General features: G+C 40.2%; 1 long non-coding RNA gene across 1 annotated transcript; it reads left to right on the forward strand.

The window, feature by feature from the left end:
- Positions 1-19420: 19420 nt before the first annotated feature.
- Positions 19421-23433, forward strand: LOC141634520 (uncharacterized). The gene is made up of 4 exons (XR_012539246.1): positions 19421-19706; positions 20500-20532; positions 22644-22778; positions 22902-23433. It is a non-coding gene; the product is annotated as an uncharacterized LOC141634520 (long non-coding RNA).
- The last annotated feature ends 576 nt before the right edge of the window (positions 23434-24009 follow it).

Here is a 24009-nt window from a genome sequence, read left to right on the forward strand (position 1 = left end):
AACCCTCTTCCAAATCCTCTCTCCACTGTTCCACCACCATCCGACGACATCCCCATCTCCGCTATGGTTGGGCGTCGTACTCGAGGCGGTCGAAAGAAGGGTACCTCTGTCGCTGGCTCCTCATCCGAGACTGTCACTGAACCGGTCATGGTAAATGTCGAGGATATTGAAGAAACTGAGTTTGATTTGAATGAAAATCCAACCAAGTCCGCCGAGTCTGATCAGATTCCGGCGAAGAAAAACAACAAAAGGAAAGAAAAGGCCTCTTCATCCCAATTACCCCCCATCTCTGAAAGTGTCGAGCAAAGCAACATTGAAAACCCTAACGTTAATCCTCCTGTTGAAACACCCAGTGAACCTCCTTTGAAAAAAATCGAAACCATTAAAGAAGAAACTTGTGTACCTTTCTCCCTCAGATCCGGTTTCCCTAACCTCTAAATGGGATTTGTCTCTTGTTTGGGATCACCTCGAAAGCATCGATCTCCCTACCTCCATCTACAAAAATTGTGAGTGGTTGATGAATCCCAAAGCCATCCATTCTCCTCGGGTTTACAACCAAACTTGGTTCGAGCCTCCCGCCTTTCACACTGTCCGTGACATGATATTGGCTCAAGGTTGGCAAAAATTACTGGAAATGCGTGAACCGGTCTTTGTGAGTGAGGTGATTCAATTCTTTGCAACCGTTCGTATTGCCAAATTGGGTGAATTTCTCACGGCTAAGGTGAATGGTAAGCCTCTAAAACTTTCTCAATCTGATTTTGCTACTGCCCTTGATATCCCCACCGGAGGTTATGACAAACTTGAAGGAAATGTAGATCTATATACATACTAAAATACTCATATATGTTAAAAATTAATTTGTCATCAAATTAATAAAGGTCTTATGCATGCAAACTAATAAACAAAATAAGGAAGAAAAATAATTTTCTCACCATAAAATCGGATTCATGGGCACAAGTGAGTTCACCTACTCACTTGTTCTTGAGCTCTCCAAATGGAAGAACAAGGATTCAAGTATAGAATCCCTCCCAAAAGCATATACCCAAGGAATACATCTTAAAAACCAATATTATTTAGATCTAGTAATAATATTAGTTTTACAATAAAATTGACACAAAATAAATTGTATTTTTGCTCTTGATAATTTCGGTCAAGAGGGAGTAATGAGCTTATTTCTCTAGAATTATCATAAATTATAGAGAGTTTTTGATGAATTTTCTTACACTAGAAAATTAGATAGGAAGAATGAATAATCATCTAAGAGAAAAGCTCTTCTCTCTTTTCTTGTGGAGTGGCCGAAAATTTGGCTTGGGTAGGATGCCCAATACCTTTTCTTTTTGCTCTTCTCAAAAGCTTAGGTTTGCATGCCTACTTATTAGCTTTTATCATTGTGTTTATACTTAAACAATTAACACAATTTCCACTAACTCCCTCCATTTATTTCGGTACACTCACATAAAATGGATGAGTCCATTTTATTTGTGATTTTGTCAATATGTCACATGTGACACATTTCATGGCATCTTATTTATAAAATGTATTTTTAATCATTAAAAATCAACATATTAATAAAATATGTCACTTATAAAAATTATCATTGTAATTCATAATTACTTGTACCAAAAGTGTTTTCCGAATTATAAATTACAACATTCTCGTTATTTATAATTTATTCATTCCGTTTCAATTGTTTCTCAAACAATAATTTCATCTAAGTAATAAAACAATTCGATTACTTAGATCGTGTCTCATTTAATCATATTTACAATAAGACACGTAAATTATACTCATAAAATCATCCGTCAATTTTAAGCAATTTAATTAACTCGTATCGGTATACGATTAATTAAATAATCAATTAAGAGTATTTCCCTATAGGTATGACCTAAGGGGATCAACTGATCACCACCGTCGCACGACAGTAATGTCAAACTCTAGTCAGCCAATCATTACCGATATGTGTGGACCAGTTGACTGTAAAATATTACATCCCACATGTATTCTTAAAATGAGATTTAATAATGATATTTAAATCATGTGATCGCACTATTGTTGAGGACACATTTCCCAACAAAACTCCCCTCCGAAACATGGGTTGCTTTACCTTACGCCTCACCCCTTAGTGTCGCTCAAGTTGTGTGTCCCAAAGCTGTTACTTGTGGTCCAGTGAGTAATACCCAAATACCCCCTCCTCTTCGAATCATTTTCAATATGTTGTGTCGATCAATTTATCCCCCGGGTGATCGGGGAAAACTCACCATAGCCCAACAATATTTAATCTATCATATTGCAACTCACAAAAAGGTGAATCTAGTTGGGTTAATGTTTAAGCGTTTTCATCTTATTTCGACCAAACTTCGTAGACCCTCTTCTAGCATGCTTCACTTGCCCTATGGAATGTGGTTGTCGGTTGTGCTCAAGGCACATGGGGTACTAGTGAGTACTAGCTTGGGGTCATTAGACATGTGTGACATTATGAGTGATGGTCAAATGGGGAAAATTCTTATCAAAGTTGAAAATGATGAATTAATCTCGGTGAAAATTAAGAAGGATCCGGAGGGTGGGTCATCTAGTCAAGTGAATACGGGTAGTATGCGGGAAGTTCTTCAAGCCGTGGCTGAGTTGAGTGCTTGGATTAAGCAAGATGCTCATCAAAAGGATTTAGCCATCTCGGCCCTTGCTTCCACAGTGGACCTCATCCGTGGTGAGATGGATATCATCTCCACCCTCGTGTCAACAAAGGAAATTGGTGATGATGCTCATGTGGATGATGATCCTTTGGGTAGTGGCTCGGATGGTGAACAAGCTTCCTCCCCTTAGCCTATCCCTTCCCTCTCGGCCCTCTTGTCCTTGCCCGTGCCCTTTTTCATTTTGTCCCACCATGATTGTGCCCTTCTAAGACATTATTTTCTTTACTTGTTATTTTAATGCTTGGTGGTGTGTATTCTAAACTCTATTTAGCCATGGTGAACTATGGTTAACTTATGTTTAAACCGTATGTTCATGTTGACTTTGTTACCTTGTCACGCTTACATGTGTCTTCTTGCGTTTTCTTGTGATTATTTGCACTCTAATGCTTTTGACATCCCTATCCGTTTGATGATGTCAAGAGGGGGAAAAGGTAAACTCATGCTCTTAATCTCTTTGCATATTGATTAACTAATGCCTTCTTAGTTTTGAATCTTGTTTTGGGGCAATGTAAAATTGTCATGGTTGTTTGATTTTAGCTCTTGCCCTAAGTAAGGTAATAGTGTCCCTTCTCTCATTTGATCTTGCTTGTTTAAAATCTTGAATTAAGGTGTTTACATTGCTTATACATTCGTTTGGGGCTTGTCATCATCAAAGGGGGAATTTGTTGAGTTCCTTATGGTTGATGATGACATGCACATTTGATTTGTGCTATCTTAGTTTACCTTTTCAGGATTAATGATGTAATCAAGCATGGATTAAGAAGTGTTAAAGTTGTTAATCATCTCATTGTAGTGAGTCTTAGTGTCATCTAATGTACAAGCGAGAAAGTAGAGTATCTTAGAGTAATAGAAACAGTCAAGTCGACTGTTGCTTTCATTAGTAAACAGTTGCTGGGATTGTTGCCACAATTCGTAAAACTTGAAGCCCGTTTTATCTTTCAAAAAGCTTTCACGTGACTCTTATTTTTCAAAGATAAAACTTCACATTTTATTAGGAGTTGGTCTTCAATAAAGAGTGGTTTGAATAATTATTAATTTCAAAATGTTTCCTCTTTGTGCAAATTCAACCCTTTTGGTCTTTTGGAAAACAAAAATTGCTTTTTGCCATATTAGTGTTAACTTGTCATCATGTGACTTGTCTTTTCTCTCTTTGTTTTCTGAATTTGTATGAGCTTTTAAGGATATCTTTCAAACACTCTTTCTCTATTCTTGCCTTTGCAAAAGAGCCCTCTTTGGTGCAAGTTTTGGGTGGTTGCAAATGTCCTTCACATGTGTGGTCTTTGACCCTTCAAAACCCTAGCAACCTCCTCACCCATTTCCTCTATAAAAGGTGAGTCATCCTCCTCATAAAATCTCAAGACTTTTCTGAAATAATCTTCCAACTTTGCAAATTGTTTTTAAAGCTTAAAAATCGGGAGTCTTTGCAAAAACCTTTAAAAGTCTTCAAGTTGTTACAGTCGTGGCTACTGTTACTTTATAATACTAAACTCTCTTGCTTAAGAATTGTTGATCTTGTAAAAGTTGTCCATCTCTATTCTTTGCTAAGAATATGTTAGTGGAAACTTGATCCTATAACATTCTAAGTGTGTTAGTAGAGTTTAGGACGGAGTAGTCTTTAACTCTTGGCAACCGGAGTAGGTTGCGAGTTGGCTTGTCATAAGAACGGAGTAGTTCTTGTACTAGCTTTACAACTGGAGTAGGTTGGTGTCTTTTATTGTAAGGGTCTTTTAGTTGTCGGATTAGATCACTAAAAGAAAGCAATAAAAAGGTAGATTGGACGTAGGCACTTGAGTTTCTTGCCGAACCAATTCAAAAATCTCGTGTTCAATTGTTTTACTTTATTTCCGCTGCTCTTTTATTATTGTTTGTCGTGCTTTGCTTAAACCTTCAAAGTAACAGTTCATCATACTGTCACATTTGGTCTGCAGTCCGTATTCCACAAACTGAGACAAATAGCTACAGTCAGAACGATTGTTACTTTCATACTTCAGCAAACATTCATCGTGATACTTGTTTAGTCTTTCAATATTATTCAAAGTATCTTCTCATCTCTTTTGTCCTCGTAACTCACTTTAATTCAATAAAGTTGGAGTTATAAATTTTTTAAATAGTACATAATTCACCCCCTTCCCCTCTTAGGTACTTGAATCCATAAACTCAACAAAAAGCCGAAATCTCAATTTGGCAACTGATCGCAATGTCTTTTGAGCATCGACATGCCTTGCTGCAGGCCTTAGGAAAATTAACCGTGCCCTCCACCTCTTCCCCAAAAGAAATAGTGGCGCACATGACGAGAGACGCCCCTGATCTGAGTAACCCGGTCGTCTTCTCCAATGAGGACATCCCTCCGTTCGAAGCCAATCATAACCTGGCCCTGTACATCACCGTACAATGCCTCTTGAAAAATATACCAATGGTCCTCGTGGATGACGGTTCCGCCGTGAATGTCATTCCTCTCAAAACTGCCCACAGGCTGGGTGTCAAGGAATCTGATTTGATCCCAACGAATTAAGGAGTACGCGCCTACGACGGCACTCGTCGCAAGGTCGCTGGGCTAGTCACTTTGACTGTCGCAATCGGACCCTTAGAAAGACAAACCAGTTTTCAAGTGGTCGACATCGACGCGTCCTTCAACATGCTCCTGGGACGTCCCTGGATTCACGCCGTCAAAGCGGTCACATCAACGCCCCACCAGAAGATCAAGGTCCCCTTCAACGGGAAAACAATCACGATTCCTGCTTCCCCAATAAAAGCAGTTATGAGAAGGGGGATAGCCTCCCAAGCCATTGAGGAGGACGACAATGAAATGTGGGGTTTCCAAGCCGTTAACGCCATAACTGATGAATCGGCGACCTCTGAGTGTGACCCGTTCACCAACCTCACGGTCAACCGTATTATGATGCGCCAGGGTTACTTCCCGGGTTTGCCGCTCAATCCACTAAAGGACCAATTGCCTCCCTTGAAACAGGCTAAGGTCCCCAACATTCCCTTTGGGCTGGGGTCATCCTAATCCGAAAACGCAAGAAGCACGGAGTCATCCTAATCCGGGAGATGAACCTCCTAATCCGAAAATGCAAGAAACACGGAGTCATCCTCCGTCCCTACCATCTGACTCTCAACGGATACTTTGTCCCCGAGGGAGAGTCCGAGCCCTGCCACGGCTTTTCGGAACCGATCTATGACTCTGTGGCGAAGGCTAGGTACCCGGGAGTGGAAGTCTTCCAGGACTGTTACTTCATTCCCGACAACATCGAAGCTGCATCTACTGAGTCCAAGCCGTCACTATGCCTTGACGGACAAGCTGTCACACTCCTCTTTGGGGAAGATAACGTCAAACACCTCGACTATGAGGACATCATCAACATCGCCCTGAAAGACAATCAATTTGATCCAACCGCCTTGATCTCCGATACTGACCCGGAGAAAGCTACCCAAGGCTGGAGGAAGACCGTCAAGGGGACCGATCGCCAAGGCCGCATTCTCAAGATAACAACTGGAGAAGGCCCTATGTTCAAAGAGGGAAGTGAAGAAGGATCTGAGTCCGAGTCTGAGTTGGAGTCAGAGTCTGTCATAGCTCCTAACGCTCCTAATGTCCCGGTCAAGGTCCCCTTCCTGCTGTTTTATCACAAAGTCGTGGCTGATTCAGAGGCTGAGTCTACTAGGGTCACCCCCACTCCCATGAAAGGTGACAACCTAGAGCCTGTTCCAGGGGCCACTTCCTCTGTTGTGTCGCCTCTGACTGGCCACGAGATGTCTGTCCTCTCCGAGCTTTTCGCTCGTGTCAACTTAATGAACGCTAAGTTTGCTTATGACTCGTCTCAATTTAACTGCAATGCGATTCAGAATGACTATGAGGAATTTGACTTGAGTGACTACCCACCTTACTTAGCCAAAGAACTTGACAAACGGGAAACCAGAACCCCCATCATTGAGGAAACCGAACCTATTAACGTAGGAACCAACAATACACCTCAAGAATTTAGGATAGGGACAACCCTGGATCCCTCGGAAAGACAGCAGTTCATTGACCTCCTCCACGAATACAAGGACGTGTTCGCCTGGTCTTACAGAGATATGCCTGAGATTGACAAAGAAATTGTAGAGCACCGGATACCCATTAAACCCAGGGCTAAACCTGTGAAATAGAAGCTACGCCGGATGCGTCCTGAATGGGCCCTAAAAATCAAAGAAGAAGTAGACAAACAGTTCAAGGCTGGGTTCATCAAAGTGTCTGAATACTCTGACTGGGTGGCCAACATTGTGCCGGTACCAAAGAAAGACGGAAGGATTCGGGTTTGCGTCGACTTCAGGGATCTGAACAAGGCAAGTCCTAAAGATGACTTCCCTTTGCCACATGTTGAGATTCTGGTGGACAATACTGCCGAACATGCTCTCCTATCATTCATGGACAGGTATGCTGGGTACAGCCAGATTAAAATGGCTGAGGAAGACATGCACAAACTGCGTTCACTATACAGTGGGGTACATATTGCTACACGGTCATGCCTTTCGGCCTCATTAACACCGGGGAAACCTATCAGAGGACCGCTACCACTCTCCTACATGATATGATGCACAAGGAGGTAGAGGTATATGTCGATGACATGATCGTCAAATCGAAAGAACGGGACGGCCACATCAGTGCCCTCCGGAAATTCTTTGCTCGTCTGCGGAAATATAACATGAGACTAAATCCTCAGAAGTGTGCATTCGGGGTTACCTCCGGAAAACTCTTGGGACATGTCGTCAGCAAGAGAGGCATTGAGATTGATCCAACCAAAATCAAAGCCCTTCAACAAATGCCTCAGCCTAGGAACGAGAAGGAGATTCGGGGATTTCTCGGTCAGATCCAATACATCAGCCTGTTCATTGCCAAGCTTACTATGATTTGTGAACCGATATTCAAGAAGCTTCGTACCTCCGATCACACCGATTGGGACGACGACTATCAGAAGGCGTTCGACAGGATAAAGGAAATCCTATCCAAACCTCCTGTCCTCATGCCGCCTCAACCGGGGATTCCTATATCCCTATACCTGACTGTTACCAACACACCCATGCGAGCAATGCTAGCACAAACAGTTGGCAACAAAGAGCGAGCCATCTACTACATCAGCAAAAATTTCATTGAGTACGAGACGAAGTATACCCAACTGGAAAAGACATGCCTTGCCCTAGTATGGTCAACAAAGAAGCTGCGGCATTACATTCTCAGCTACACGGTCCACATTGTAGGGAAATATCCGTAAAATTCCCATAAATTTTAGGACTATAACGTAGATTTAGCATGTGATTATTGTCATAAAACATAAATAAAAGAGAAACGATAAAGGTAAATAATTAACCTCGGGTCCTAGTGCAATTCGGCAAAATGAAGAGAAATCAACGTAGATTTCCTCCTAATTGTTGCACCCAAGACCATCTGAGAATATGCCCTTGTGCTAGAATGTATTCTCTAATTGCCTTGCAATATTGAGAGAATTTGTTGTGAGTTTTACGAGATGTGAGATCTAGGTTTCAGAGGAAATTTTTCAAAACCTTAGTTTTGTGTGCAAAATCAATTGTCTAGGTCACAAAGGAGAGGAGCTCTCCTTTTGTGTGTTTCGGCCAACCGTGGGTTTGCATGGAGAAGTGGGCTTCCACTTCCTCTTAATTTTACCTCGTGGTCCGGCTCGAAAAATGCTAAATGTATATGACTCGCTTTTATTATAAATCGTCATCGGTTATCGGTTATTAAAACATCAACTAATAACACGGATTAGTTGAAATATTAATACATGTCCGACAAAGACGATATTGTATAATTAATTCAATATACATCAATTTAAATATAATCGTTTATATTTAATTTACGAATTAACTGTTTAATTCGTTTTAGCCATTATTATTTAATCTGGATTAAATAATTATCTCAACATCGCGTTTGACTAATTATCAGTCAATGACTCCGACTAATTGCTTAGTCAACTTTGGCATCAACATGACTGTATTTTCATACCGTCACATCTCTCAAACGTGTCCTATAGGTGTGACTTTTAGGGACCAGTTGATCACCGCCATCTGTATGACAATAACGTCAAACTTATCTAGCAAGCCAACCGTTATTGATAAACGTGGACCAACTGATTATAATACAAAAGTATACCCTTTGATCCTTTTGGAGATTTATAAGTCCTTGCACTAACTGTAAAGGACACCAGCCCCAACAAGCTCCCACTTGTCTGAACAAGTGTATGTGCAATGACGTTATCCGCACTAACTGGAGGACACAGCTCCAACAAACTCCCACTTGTCCGAACAAGTGTATGTGCGATAACCGATTCTCATATTCATTTAAAATTTCTCCCACTCAATGTAAAACAATTTGCAGATCCGGATCCGCAAAGGTCGTATTTTACAATCGATCTGTATCAAGAGTGGTTTCCCCGACTAGAGAGTAACTCAACTGATAAAACGAATTCGTATTCGAGCATGGCCATGCATTTCGATTCTGACTCCTCGAGTGGCCCCGAGAAATATCGAGTACATGATAAAGGCTGAATATTTCCTTCAACTCGATTCCTTCCGATCTAAGCACAGCATGAAATGACCCAGAAAAAATCTACTTGGCCCCCTGTTACGGATGACCGTGAGAAAGAAACCAAAGTCACCCAAAATCTGCCTTAATCTCAAGAGACAGTCGATAGTCAAAAGAATCGACTCTTAGGATCACCATGGAGGTCCTATTTTTTCCACGACCCGGCACCGAATGTTATAAAACATTTAGGACTCCACGTCGATGTCACAATTGTGTCCTACGAGATATCCGTATAAATCGCCTCTGTGATTGGTCAGTCAACCTTTTGACTTATGGCTCGTTGAACCCACCATCAACCAACGTCACAAAATAATTACCTTGAGTTATCAGCTCACGTGGGCAATTAAGGACCAAAAAAAATAATGTTTGTTCAGTTCACTTTGTGGTGTTCAAAATTGTCGTCAAATCCACATGAAAAACAAAATATATAAATATCAAAATGATGATGTCGTATAGAGTACAAACGAGAATGAATCTAATCCATAAAAGAGTACTACAACTCAGGAACACGTTTAATTCCCATGGAATTAACATGCCCTTCATGCTTATCTTGTCGTAATAATTTAGTGAGAGGATCTGCTATATTATCATCTGTAGCAATATTTTCTATCACTACCTTCTTTTGCTCCACGTAATCTCGGATTAGATGAGCTTTCCGTTGTACATGCCTAGACTTGTTGCTAGACTTGGGCTCCTTAACCTGGAAGATGGCACCTCTATTGTCGCAATAGATAGTGATCGGGTCATTCGAACTAGGCACTACAGATAGTCCTTGTAAGAATTGACGCATCCATATCGCTTACTTTGCAGCTTCAGACGCGGCATAGTACTCGGACTCGATCGTAGAATCTGTTTGTAACACTTTGTTTGGAACTCTTCCACTGATCAGCGCCATTAAGAGTAAAAACGAATCCAGTCGAGATTTTGAGTCATCTCGATCCGTTTGGAAGCTAGCATCTGCGTAACCGGTTGCGCATAGCTTTTGATCGCCTCCATAAGTCAATGCCCAATCTTTAGTCCTCCGTAGGTACTTAAGAATGTTCTTGACACCATCCAATGTGATTCACCTGATCTTTGTTGGAATCGACTTGTCATACTCAATGCATATGCCACGTCTGGACGTGTGCATATCATGGCATACATGATTGATCCTATAGCCGAGGCATAAGGAATCCGTGTCATGCGCTCTTTCTCTTCCGGTGTCTCTGGTGCCAGAGACTTACTCAAATGCACCCCTGGAACCATGGGAAGGAACCCCTTTTTGGAGTTAGTCATGCTGAATCTCTCTAGGATCTTGTCTATGTAAGACTCCTGACTGAGAGATAACATCCGACGGGATCTATCTCGATAGATACGGATGCCCAGAATTCTTTGTGCCTCACCCAGATCTTTCATCTGGAAATGGTTCTTCAACCATACTTTTACCGAAGTTAAGAGAGGTATGTCATTCCCAATCAGAAGTATGTCATCGACATACAATATTAGGAAGACAATCTTGCTCCCACTCGACTTGATATATAGACATGGTTCCTCGACCGATCGAGTAAATCCATTTTCTTTTATCACTTGGTCGAAGCGATGATTCCAACTCCGAGATGCTTGCTTAAGTCCATAAATGGAGCGCTTAAGCTTGCATACCTTCCACAGAATGCTTTATCTTGTAAAGCCATTTGCATTGAAGGGGACGAACCTTAGCAGGTAAGTCAACAAGATCCCATACGTTGTTCTCATACATGGAGTCCATCTCGGATTGCATGGCCTCAAGCCATAGTTTTGAGTCACAACTGGTCATGGCACCTTTATAGGTTGCGGGTTCACTGCTCGTTAAGAGTAGAATGTCATCTATGTCATGTTCCTCGACCATACCAATGTATCCGTCCGGAGGAATAGAGACTCTTCCCGACCTCCTAGGTTTCTCGGGAATATTCACCGCAGCCGGGATTGAAGGAATTGGTTCCTCCAACGGTTGCTCGGTATTTGGTTCTGGAATCTCCGACAGGTCGAAGGTTCTATCACTCTTTGCATTCTCGAGAAATTCCTTCTCTAAGAATGTCGCACTGGCCGCAACAAAAACACGTTGTTCGGTTGGCGAATAAAATTAATGACCAAGTGTTCCTTTAGGATAACCTATAAAGTATGTCTTGACCGATCGCGGGCCGAGCTTATCCTCGTGTCTCCACTTGACATAAGCCTCGCAGCCCCAAACCCGTATAAAGGACAAGTTAGGGACCGTTCCCTTCCATAGTTCATATGGAGTCTTGTCAACAGCTTTAGACGGACTTCGGTTAAGTATTAGAGCAAATGACGAGGAAGAGCATAACCCCACAATGAGTCAAGCAACACGGTGTGACTCATCATGGATCGAACCATATCAAGTAGTGTTCGATTTCTCCGTTCGGACACACCATTCAACCGAGGTGTTCCAGTGGAGTTAATCGTAAGGCAATCCCACAATCTTTGAGGTGTTGATCAAACTCGTGAGAAAGATACTCGCCACCACGGTCTGAGCGCAGTGTTTTAATCTTTCTACCCAGTAGGTTCTGTACCCGATTCTGGTATTCCTTGAATTTCTCAAAGGATTCACTTTTGTGCTTCATTAAATAGACATAGCCATATCTACTTAAATCATCCGTGAAAGTGATGAAATACCTATAGCCTTCTCGTGCGGTGATTGACATAGGTCCACACACATCCGTATGTATGAGTCCTAATAGGTCGGCAGCCGCGCATTCCAACACCTTTGAAGGAAATTCGAGTCATCTTACCGATGAGACATGATTCACACGTGCCAAATGATTGAAAATCAAAGGCCGAGATAGCTCCATTCTTTATGAGCTGTTTTACGCGTTTCTCATTAATGTGTCCCATACGGCAGTGCCATAGGTATGTTTGATCTTTGTCACCGACCTTTAAATTCTTATTCATTACGTGTAATATTTCGGTGGTCTGATCTAAAACATAAATTCCGTTCATGGAGACTGCCTTGCCATAAATCATATCGTGTAATGAGAAAATGCAAGTATTATTCTCTATTACAAATGAAAAACCAAGTTTGTCAAGTGCGAAACCGAAATAATGTTTTTAGAAAGATCAAGTACATAATAGCGATTATATAAAAATAACTCAAATCCGCTAGGAAGCTGGATCACGTATGTTCCCCTCGAGACGGCAGCCACTCGTGCTCCATTCCCGACACGCAGTCCACCTCACCCTTTACGAGGGGTTCGATGTTTCGGAGCCCCTGCACATGATTACACAGATGAGAACCACAACCAGTATCTAGTACCCAAGTTCCGTAACTTGCGTGGTTAATCTCAATCATATGAATTAAAGTAGAAGAGAAAGAAGACATACCAACAGGTTTAACGCGACCGCTTTTATATCCTCATGATAAACAGACATGTACGCCTCCAATGCCCGTCTTGTGGCGTTGATGGCATTCCATGTTTTCGGTCTTGCTCTTTGCCGCGCCTGATGAGTTGCTTGCCTCACCAGGCCCACTCTTACCTGATCCCGACTTCTTAAACTTCGGTTTACCTACCGCTAGGTCGGCCTGAGCTTTGCCTTTACCCTTGCCCTTGTTTGACACAACGAGAACATCCTGTTTCAGGCTCCCACTGAACTTCATGTCCTTCTCGGTGCATGCGAGAAGGAGTGCGATTCATGGGGACTTTTCTTCAAATCATTCATATAGTAATTCGCTCTAAAGAGCGCAAAACCATCATGGAGTGAATGAAGCATGCGGTCAATCACAATGTTCTCGCTGATTTTACAATCAAGCGCCTCCAGTCTCTCGACATTCTCAATCATGCTAAGAATGTGTGGGCTAACCGGTTGGCCCTTCTGGAGTCTCGCATCAAAGAAGCGAGTGGTATGCTCATAGGTCACGATTCTCGGTGCTTTCGAGAATTCCTTAGTGAGCGTGGTGAAAATCTTGTTTGCACCTTGGGCTATGAAGCGTTTCTGCAAATTGGATTCCATTGCAAAAATGAGTAAGTTTTTAATCGCACCCGCTTCCATGACGAAGTCGCTATACTTGGAGACTTCGTTAACTCGAGCCGTGGGGCCTGGGCTGGCGGGAGGGGCTCAGTCAGATACTTGAGCTTCCCGTCAGCAGTGGCAGCATTCCGTAATGCCGCCTCCCATTCCGTGAAGTTTGATCCATCATTCTTCGATCCTAGTAGACCGATTCATCCGATTCATAAAGATCCGAAGCCAGGACTCACGGTCCAATGTGGCACTTGGCATTGGGTCATCGAGGATGCCAGCCATTATGTTATTAGCAGTTTAAAAAACGTGATCTACGCTGAAAAAGAAAGAAAAACAAAAACGAAATAAGCAACTCATCGAGGTGTTTAAGTCTATTTAAAATTCATTTTAATCGTGTAGACTCATTGCACTTGCATTATTGATCTCCCTCAAGAATAATACAAGTGATCCCAAGACTCAATTTCCGTAAATTGATAAGCCAACTGTTTAGCTAGTTCTTCCGTAAAAACTCTTGGTCGATAGATTTCCGTAAATCCTATCTATAGTCCACCATAATCACAAGATCGTATGAGTGACCATAGTGTTGAGATAAAATAAGTCAATCAGTTCCAACTTACCCGACGTAGAAGGGGTCATATTATGCCTACCGACGAAGAAGGGATTCATTGGAGTTTGACCTATAAAGACTATTCTCAATTTTTGGTTATACGAGGAAGATCCCATCAACTTAGTTTTAATTCATTTTAAGTGAACGAATAACTAGCATTACGTGAATGAATTAACTTAGGTGATGGCTTAAAATTGATCGTGTGACATAAGAATGTCAAAGAAAACTAACGCGTGACCTCTATATGAGTCAGTTTACATGCAATTATTAGGTGGTTTGGTTTTTAGGCGGAATATGATGCAATCTATCGTTACGAAAAAATAAATAAAAATGCAAAACGTAAATAAAAAAAATCCTAGTGTGGCCTATCCTAGTAAAAAAACATAATACAACTTTGGAATCCACTGTTGGACCCGAGAAGCTTGTCTTGATGTTCCATCTTTGTCCATGTAGCGGGAGTGAGCATCCGATCTCCATCTTTGGTCTTCTCAAAATTACAATTTAAAATTACAAAATATAAACCTATTTACATTCTAAATAAAAACTGTAATTATAAAAGAAAAACCAAAACGGAGATGCGAGATCTCAAAATACAACCAAGACCGTGTTCCATCATTGCGGTAACACGTTCTACTAAGGCCACACTAAGTTACAACCGATTGTAAAAATAAATACGTAATTAAAAGCATTCAAAGCATTCAACAATAACGATAAATAAAATGCATCAACTAAATCAAATTTATTCGTGACATAATTCCGTAATTATGTTAAATTTATCCAAACCACCAAAGACAATTAAAATTATGTGATAAAACCGATTTAATCAACTTAATTTTAATTCATTACAATCCGTTACTTTAAATCGTTTTAAAATAACTAAATGGTACGTGAGTGAACCGTTTCACTATCAAGCGAGTGTACAACATCCGTATGATGTACATTTTATGGCCAAAAGAGAATTTAAAACAAAAAGAATAAAATTCAATGCTGCCAAAACGAAATCCCTCGATCCAGGGACACAAGTTCTCGATCGAGGAATAAAAAGGGTCGATCGAATGAAGCTGCCATTCGATCGAGAGGTTGCCAAACAGTAAGTACTCGATCGACACGACTCGAGGTCGATCGAGGACTCATATTAGCAATACTGCTCGATCGAGTACGAGGATTTCTCGATCGAGCAGCGGGGTTTTAAAAGAGGTCGATCGAGTGAAGCATGTGCTCGATCGAACGAAAACAACATTGATAGAGGTCTCGATCGAGTAGAAAATTGCTCGACCGAGAGCAAAACATGCTGAAACTTTAAAAACCCTCGTGAAAACAATTGGTAAAAGAAAAACCAATGCAATTTTGATCTAAAACGCATAAAATCAATTCTACAATTGACAAAACTTAACATATTGCTATAATCTCCGTATAAAATAACAATATGCAAAAGAACAAATCAAAAACAAGATTAGCCGTGTGTATACATGACACGGTTTTCAAGAACAGAAAACAACCGAAATAAAAATTCCAGCCGCACGGTTTTCTAGACAAAAACAAGATCGTTTCAAATCGTTTTTATGAAAATCACATTGAAAAATATACGTGGCCTCACTCTGATACCACTTGTAGGGAAATATCCGTAAAATTCCCATAAATTTTAGGACTATAACGTAGATTTAGCATGTGATTATTGTCATAAAACATAAATACAAGAGAAACGATAAAGGTAAAGAATCAACCTCGGGTCCTAGTGCAATTCGGCAAAATGAACAGAAATCAACGTAGATTTCCTCCTAATTGTTGCACCCAAGACCGTCTGAGAATATGCCCTTGTGCTAGAATGTATTCTCTAATTGCCTTGCAATATTGAGAGAATTTGTTGTGAGTTTTACGAGATGTGAGATCTAGGTTTCAGAGGAAATTTTTCAAAACCCTAGTTTTGTGTGCAAAATCAATTGTCTAGGTCACAAAGGAGAGGAGCTCTCCTTTTGTGTGTTTCGGCCAACCGTGGGTTTGCATGGGGAAGTGGGCTTCCACTTCCTCTTCATTTTACCTCGTGGTCCGGCTCGAAAAATGCTAAATGTATATGACTCACTTTTATTATAAATCGTCATCGGTTATCGGTTATTAAAACATCAACTAATAACACGGATTAGTTGAAATATTAATACATGTCCGACAAAGACGATATTGTATAATTAATTCAATATACATCAATTTAAATATAATCGTTTATATTTAATTTACGAATTAACTGTTTAATTCGTTTTAGCCATTATTATTTAATCTGGATTAAATAATTATCTCAACATCGCGTTTGACTAATTATCAGTCAATGACTCCGACTAACTGCTTAGTCAACTTTGGCATCAACATGACTGTATTTTCATACCGTCACATCTCTCAAACGTGTCCTATAGGTGTGACTTTTAGGGACCAGTTGATCACCGCCATCTGTATGACAATAACGTCAAACTTATCTAGCAAGCCAACCGTTATTGATAAACGTGGACCAACTGATTATAATACAAAAGTATACCCTTTGATCCTTTTGGAGATTTATAAGTCCTTGCACTAACTGTAAAGGACACCAGCCACAACACACATCTACTCCAAGATGGACCCGGTTAAATACATCTTCGAAAAACCCGTACTAAACGAAAGGCTGTCTAGATGGACATTCATGCTGTCCTAGTTTGACCTCAAGTTTGTACCCCTCAAGGTTATCAAGGGAAGAGCAGTTGCCGATTTCCTAGCAGAAAATCCCGTCAACGAGGATCTAACGACCGACACATGGTCACTTCTTGACAAAGACATCCTTTGTGCGGACTCCGACGCATGGGACCTATACTTTGATAGTGCATCTAATCTGAGAGGCTTCGGGGTAGGAATCCTTCTAATATCACCAGAGGGAGAACATGTTCCGATCTCGGTCAAGCTAGACTTCGCCGTCACCAACAATGTCGCTGAATATGAAGCATGTCTCATCGGCCTACAAGCAGCCATCACACTTGGCATCAAGAGATTGAGGGTCCATGGCGATTCCTCGCTCATCATCAATTAGGTGTCCGGATCATGGAAAATCCGATCAGACAGCTTAGCTCCCTACCAAGCGAAGATCAGTCAAGGGGCCGAATTCTTCGACCAAGTCGACTACTTCCACTTGCCACGAGAGGAAAATCAATTTCCTGATGCCCTTGCAAAACTTGCCGCGCTCGTCAACATACCCGACGACATGACATCAAATGCCCTTATGTGTCGAAAGACGGAGCGAGCCAGCTCACATTTGTGCTATTATCGACGACAAGGAAAGCCATGTTGAACCTTGGTACCAAGCCATCCTCAATTACAAAACCAAAAACGAATTCCCTCACAACTCTGACCAAAGAGGACAAAGAGCCATCCGTTTACTTGCATCACAATTCGTGATAAACCAAAACCAACTCTACAAAAGAACACCCCAAGGAATTCTCCTCCTTTGCATTGACCATAACAAAGCCAAGAAAGTCATGGGAAAGGTTCACGACGGAGAGTATGGCCCTCACATGAGTGTAATGATGCTTACACGGAAAATCACGCGGCTAGGTTACTACTGGACCACCATGGAAGCCGATTGCCGTAACTACGTCAAACATTGCCACAATTGCCAAATCTTCGCCAACATACAACACATACCACCATCCCTTTTGTACACCATGACGTCACCCTGGCCTTTCTCAACCTGAGGCATCGACATCATCGGGAAAGTCAACCCGATAGGCACCAAGGGGCATTGCTTCGTCCTCGTCGCCATCGACTACTTCACCAAATGGGTGGAAGCGCAGTCATATGCAATCTTGACCGCCAAACAAGTGGCCAAGTTCATTCAAAACAACATCATCTGCCGATATGGGGTACCCTATGAAATCATCAGCGATCAAGGCTCTCACTTCCGGGCGGAAAATCAAGCTTTGCTGGACAAATACAAGATCAAACGACATCGATCATCCCCCTACCGTCCCCAAACTAACGGAGCGGTGGAGGCAGCGAACAAAACTCTTGTCACCATTATCAAGAAAATGCAAGACAACTACCACGATTGGCCGAACAAACTCCCATTCTCACTCTGGGGATACCGAACCTCCATTCGAACACCGACAGGCGCCACACCCTTCTACCTAGCATACGGTATGGAGGCGGTTCAACCGGTAGAATTAGAGGTCCCATCACTACGCATCCTACTGGAGAGTCAAGTCCCTGAGGCGGAATGGACCCGTCGAAGATACGAACAACTCACTCTTCTAGAAGAACGGAGACTCAAGGCCTTGCACAACGTCCAGCTATACCAACGACGTATACAACGGGCATTCAACAAGAAGGTTAAACCCAGAAACATCCAGGAGGGCGACTTGGTCCTCAAGTCAGCTCGAGCACCATTACCCGTCGATCCGAGGGGAAAATTCAAACCCAACTGGGCCGGGCCATACCTGGTCAAGAAAATACTTTCGGGGGGGCGCAGTGAGACTGAGTGACCTAGATGGGCAGGACTTTACAAACCCGACCAACCTAGACCAACTCAAGAAGTACTACCCTTGAACCCTAGCAACCAACGACCTAGCCTAGTTTTACAACTAGCAACGACCTCAACCCTTTTCAAGTCAAGTTCCTCAACGTGTTCTGATTTGAAATTGCATGTTTTATCGAGTCTAAGCTGCGGCACCTTGCCTGTTTCGAATGTCCTTTGATCCGTCAAAGGCAACGTCCATTTGCACTAAAACAAAACAACCCCTGAACTACGAGCATGGTTTGATTTCACCTCTTCAGGTGAATACGTAGGCAGTCCCTCTTATGCCTGAGGGATACAACCACAAAACCCAAATCAAATTAACAAAACATTTCGAACTACGATCATGGTTTGATTTCACCTCTCCAGGTGGATACGCAGGCAGTCCTTTCTTTCACAAGAAGGATACAACCATTCCCACAATCAAAAACAACCATCCCCATACAAAAATCCCTATCAAAAAAGGAGAAAAGGGAATTCATTCCCTCTCCCACAAAAATACAAAAATGAGTCTTTCTCCCTTTCCACAAAATACTACTTTCCCAAGTGCAATTGTTTAGGACGATTCAAATTGAATTGCCTTCACCAAATGGATGGAAGAAACAAGCGTTCACAATTTTCGACACGAGCAATCCTCTTACTTAATTAATAATGGGAGGGATTACAATTCCAACAACAAATAAAGCTCGACAAGTCTACAACTTATCAAAGCTAAGGTGTCAACTAACACACCTCACATAATAAAACTAGCACAAAACACACAACAACACTAGTAGAAAAAACCTCTATTGCGTCTATTGAATTACGTCGGTTATGTGCAAAACTGACGTATTTGATCAAAAACATCAGTTTTTTCCTATAATCGACGTATATAATATTAATAATTGCGTCGGTTAAGTGCAAAACTGACGTATTTGATCAAATACATCAATTATTTCCTTCAACTGACGTATTTAATATTATGTTTTTACGTCATTTATAGTTGAAACTAATGCAAATGATAATTAATTAAAAAAAAACTCATACACACTCGCACTCTCAACTTGCAAAAGCTCTCTGACTCATTATACTCCAATCCCCATCTTCTCTCACGCAAAAGCTTTATCTCCGTCGCTTAATCGCCACTGTGGCCGTCGGCCGGCCTCCGCCTCTGGTGACGACGCCCAAGTCACCATCAACGGCCTTTAAGACTTACGAAGACGCCCAAGTCAGCATCGCTCAGTCATTCTCCACCGTCACTCATTCGCTCAATTGTTCGTCAACACCACCACGCCATCAAGTCGCCGCCTTCATCACTGAACCGTCACATTTTAGGTACCGTTTATGAGAAGTCTAATTATTTTATATACTATTGAATTATAGCTTAATTTGATTTAGGGTTATGTTTATACCAAATTTAGGGATTTTTCGTTTGGATTTGATAAATGTATGAAATTCATACTCTTGTATTATTATCATTCTGCTAGTTGATTGTTTGAATTCCGAATTTCTGATTTTTGTCATCCCAATTTTTTATTAGTTTGGATTGATTCTCGGTGTGTAAATAGGGTCAGCCTTTTTTTTGGATGAATGATGGATTAATCCGCCTTTCTGTTGAAAGTGTGGGTATCCAACGTTATTTGTTTCGATTTGAAGTGACTTTCGCAGCTAATGTATATGTTTAAATGTACTGAAGACAAATGGATTGATAGCTTGATTTTGCTAGGATTAAAATGCCTTTTCATTCCTATTTGTGCTTATTTAATTAGGTAATCTTCTAATTCATTTTTTATTTTAGTAATCTTTGTTTAAATTATGCTTAAAATAATATTCTATACAGTATTGTCTCGAACTCAAGTTGAAGTGGTTATCTGTGTAATAGAACAAGCTTGATTCTTTGAATGGCATTGAATCCCTCACTAATCTTACCATAATTTCTTTAATTAGCTTTCGTAATTGTGTTGTAGTACATGTGAATTAGTGTTATTTTCGAAAATGTCATGTTTTTATTGGTATTGAGTTCAGTTAGGTGTATAATGCTGGGAAAAATCAGATCAGATAAGTTTGTTATGAGTTTTTATGTTGGTTGTGTTATGTGTAGATCATAATGAGATTTCCTCGTTTTCAGGGATTGATCAACTTTCCGAGTTAAACATTCTTGGTATGTTTATGTTGTTTTGTAGTATATTAGTTTCTCTTTTGTTTGTTGGCCTTTATATCAGTTTCTCGTTTTTCAGCCATTATGTGCTCTGAATTGTTTTCAAACTCGATAGACTTACTGCCTTATTTTGTAGACTCTGCTTGTAAATAGTCAAGGATCATCATAATAGGAGCCTTAAAAATTCAATGTCAACAGTGAAAATTGCTACAAAAATTTATAAAGACTATTAAAAGGCAAGACTTAAACATCCTCCTAAGCTGGAATGGCATCACCAGATTATCCTTTACTTCCCACTTCCCTCGTACACGCACACGCACACGCTTATAGCAATTGCTCCATCGGATAAAAACTGAAAAATTAACTGAGAGTACATAATCGTTTCAATTTACCCTACCATTTAACTCTTCAACTCTGCCATTACACCACGGTCACCATCTTTTCAGCTCCTCTATGGTCATTGAAGATATGTATGAAAACTCAAAATCTATTGACCTGTTGTAAGTAATATTTAATTTCTCCTCCTCATATTGCAATTGCTCCATAATTTATCAGCCATTGCTAATTGCTCCATAATTTCTCAGTAATCGACACTCTGTTTGCAACTGATCATTATGGTCATACAATCGGGGATGTAACCTTCGTCTTCTTCTATATGTTTCTTTTAATTTCCATTTTGTTTAATTTGGTTATTCAACTTACATTTTTCTTTATATCAATATTGATCCATTTTTTTGCTCATCTATATTATTTTTTCAAAGTGTGGCGGAATTCAATCTGACTTATATCTAGCTTCTTTGAAAACCTCTGCCCTAAAGGTGAGTCACTAAAGTTAGCTATTATTACATTATTATATAACGTTGTGCACTTGTGAAATAAATTATCATAAACCATGTTAAGTTGAAATTTTCGAATATATGTTCTTATCTTATGCGTATGACCTCAGCTCTTACCTTTGAGATCAAACTTTCATTGCTCTTTTAAATAGCTTGTATACTAAAGTTTTAACAGGGTAAAATGTCGAATATGTTCCAACTTAGTTCGAGAAAATATTGCCTTACTGTTTTGTTTGTTGTGAAGCATCCCTGCCACTGTTGGTACGTTATTGTTGTCACAATTGTGCCAAAATTACCTACAACCCCAACAACCATGTATCTAGCAGCGACGGCATTGTGCACGTAGCTCCAATTTTTTGCACGAGCAGTCGAGCACCAACACATGTAACCTATGTTCACCACTAGCAGGAAACTAATCCAACCAGCACGTCTCCTTTACCACACCAAATGATGGGGTTTCTTGGAAAAAAAATTAGGGTTGACTCCCACCAGATCATACATATACAAGCAGGGGATCAAAATCCATAGTGTTAATCTTGCGAACTACGGAGTACTCAATTACGGATTGATACACCGTAATGGCGTAATTTATTTTGTCCAACTATGATTTTTTTATGCCAATTAATCGCAAAAGTCGCTACCAATGTTAGTGTTATACTTATGAAATAAGTCAAAAATAAAGGTGAGTTTAAACAATCTCTTGATTTTCTCGAATTAAAAATTGTTTATTATGAATAGGACTCCATAATTTTATTTTATTTTATTTTGTACAGTACGTGGCTAAAAAATGCAGGGACAAAATGACAAGTTGCAACTTAGACTTCAATTACGGATTGATATACCTTTTAATATAGCTACTCTACTTTATGATACTGGTTCTCCGTATATTTACATATAGCTGAGATTGATGTTCTGAAATACTAGTTATTATTGTAATTTTTTTTCAGTTTTGTGTGTAATGCAGAACTTGACACTAATTCGTGTGCTTTTTGTGCTGCTTAAGCTTACACCATTACTTTGTAAATTGTGTATCAGCATATACGGATAAAGTCGGGAAGATACCACACATCGCTTATCAGCAATTCATTTATTTACTCTTGCAGGCCTAATTTATGCAATGTTCTTGGTCATGGGCTTTAGATTACTTAGTGCGTGTTGTCATGATCCCAAGTAGATTTCAATGTCACACATTCATGCAACTTTTGTTACTAAACTTAGTTTAAATAAATTTTTCTAAATCTCTCCAGTTGTTTCTGATATATTGTATTTGTTGTGCAGTATGGAAGAACTGGAACCACTGACGCTACCTTGATCGAAGATGACAACTTATCTTCTATAGTATTTTCTGACCTACTTCCTTCAGCTCCTGTTGTGCAACACCCTACTCAAACTCAATCCCCATAGATGGGGCAGGTATGACAATATACTCTCATCTCAGTATGTGCACATCATTGTTTAAAATACTTTGCCTAGAAGTATCTTGTAATAGAGCCATTTTCTTCAAGTACAATGCTTATGGCGAGAGTTAACTTTCAGGTCAGGAAGAACCATTGAACGAATGAGTTTGGATATGGAAAAATGAAGTGAAAGAGGTGGAGGTAGAAGATGAGATGCTCAAAAATAGGATATTTCATAGGTGGGTGGTATACTTATAAAGTGTGGGGGATGACACATTATGTTCGTTTGCACCAGGGTTACCTAATTCGCTCGTCCCCCTCCGAATTGCGAATTAATTCGAACGAATTAATTCGCAATTCATTTTCATCTTAATTTGTCCCAATTCGCGAATTATTCGCTGAGATGAGCGAATTATATGATTATGCTAAAAACAAAAAAAATCAGGAAAAATTGAAGTATAGACAAGATACCTAGTTATTTTGAAGTTTGAACTTTGAAGCCAAGCACAATGATTTGATTCACTATTGTAGATTTGTAGATTTAGCTTTAATTTGATTTTGATTTCTGATAGGAAGATGATTTTTTTTAGCTTTGTTGATATAAAAGGATAATCCTTTTGCGAATTGGATTCGACGAATTACCGAATTTTAAAATAATGTAATTCGCTAAATTGAGCGAATCGCGAATTAGAATTAAGAAAGCGAATTGAACGAATTGCGAATCCGGTAACCCTGGTTTGCACAAAGCAAGCACTGATACTACATTGGAAGAGATGTCAACTTTAGCTTCTAACAATCCTTGGTCCATTGAAGAGGTTTGTCTGAACAAGGGTTTTATATTCTTGATCTTCATAATACATCACGTCCACACATTCATTTTTCAACTATGTCAATCAACGATATGAATTTGGCTAGTAGATGTTTAGAGAACAATTGGTATAGATTACCTTAGTAACTAAGACGTTTGTGAGATTTTGTATACATTGAATTGTATTTGGAACGTTGTTGGGTTGAATGAAATATAATGTTGCTTTACCTATGATGTATTGGTGGTTGGTTGGATTTCTTGTTGCAGGTTTTCAAGTTTTGTATTTGAATCGTCGGTTTTACGGGGAGGTGTTGCCGAATATTCGGTAGCAATTTTTTGTATATGAAAAAAAAATTAATTGCATCATGATACCAAATGACGCAAATGGTAAAATAAATTGGCGCTAAAAAAATATCACAATATCAATTGCATCAGTTAT

This window comes from Silene latifolia, chromosome Y (genome assembly GCF_048544455.1).
Source record: "Silene latifolia isolate original U9 population chromosome Y, ASM4854445v1, whole genome shotgun sequence".
NCBI classification, from domain to species: Eukaryota; Viridiplantae; Streptophyta; class Magnoliopsida; order Caryophyllales; family Caryophyllaceae; genus Silene; species Silene latifolia.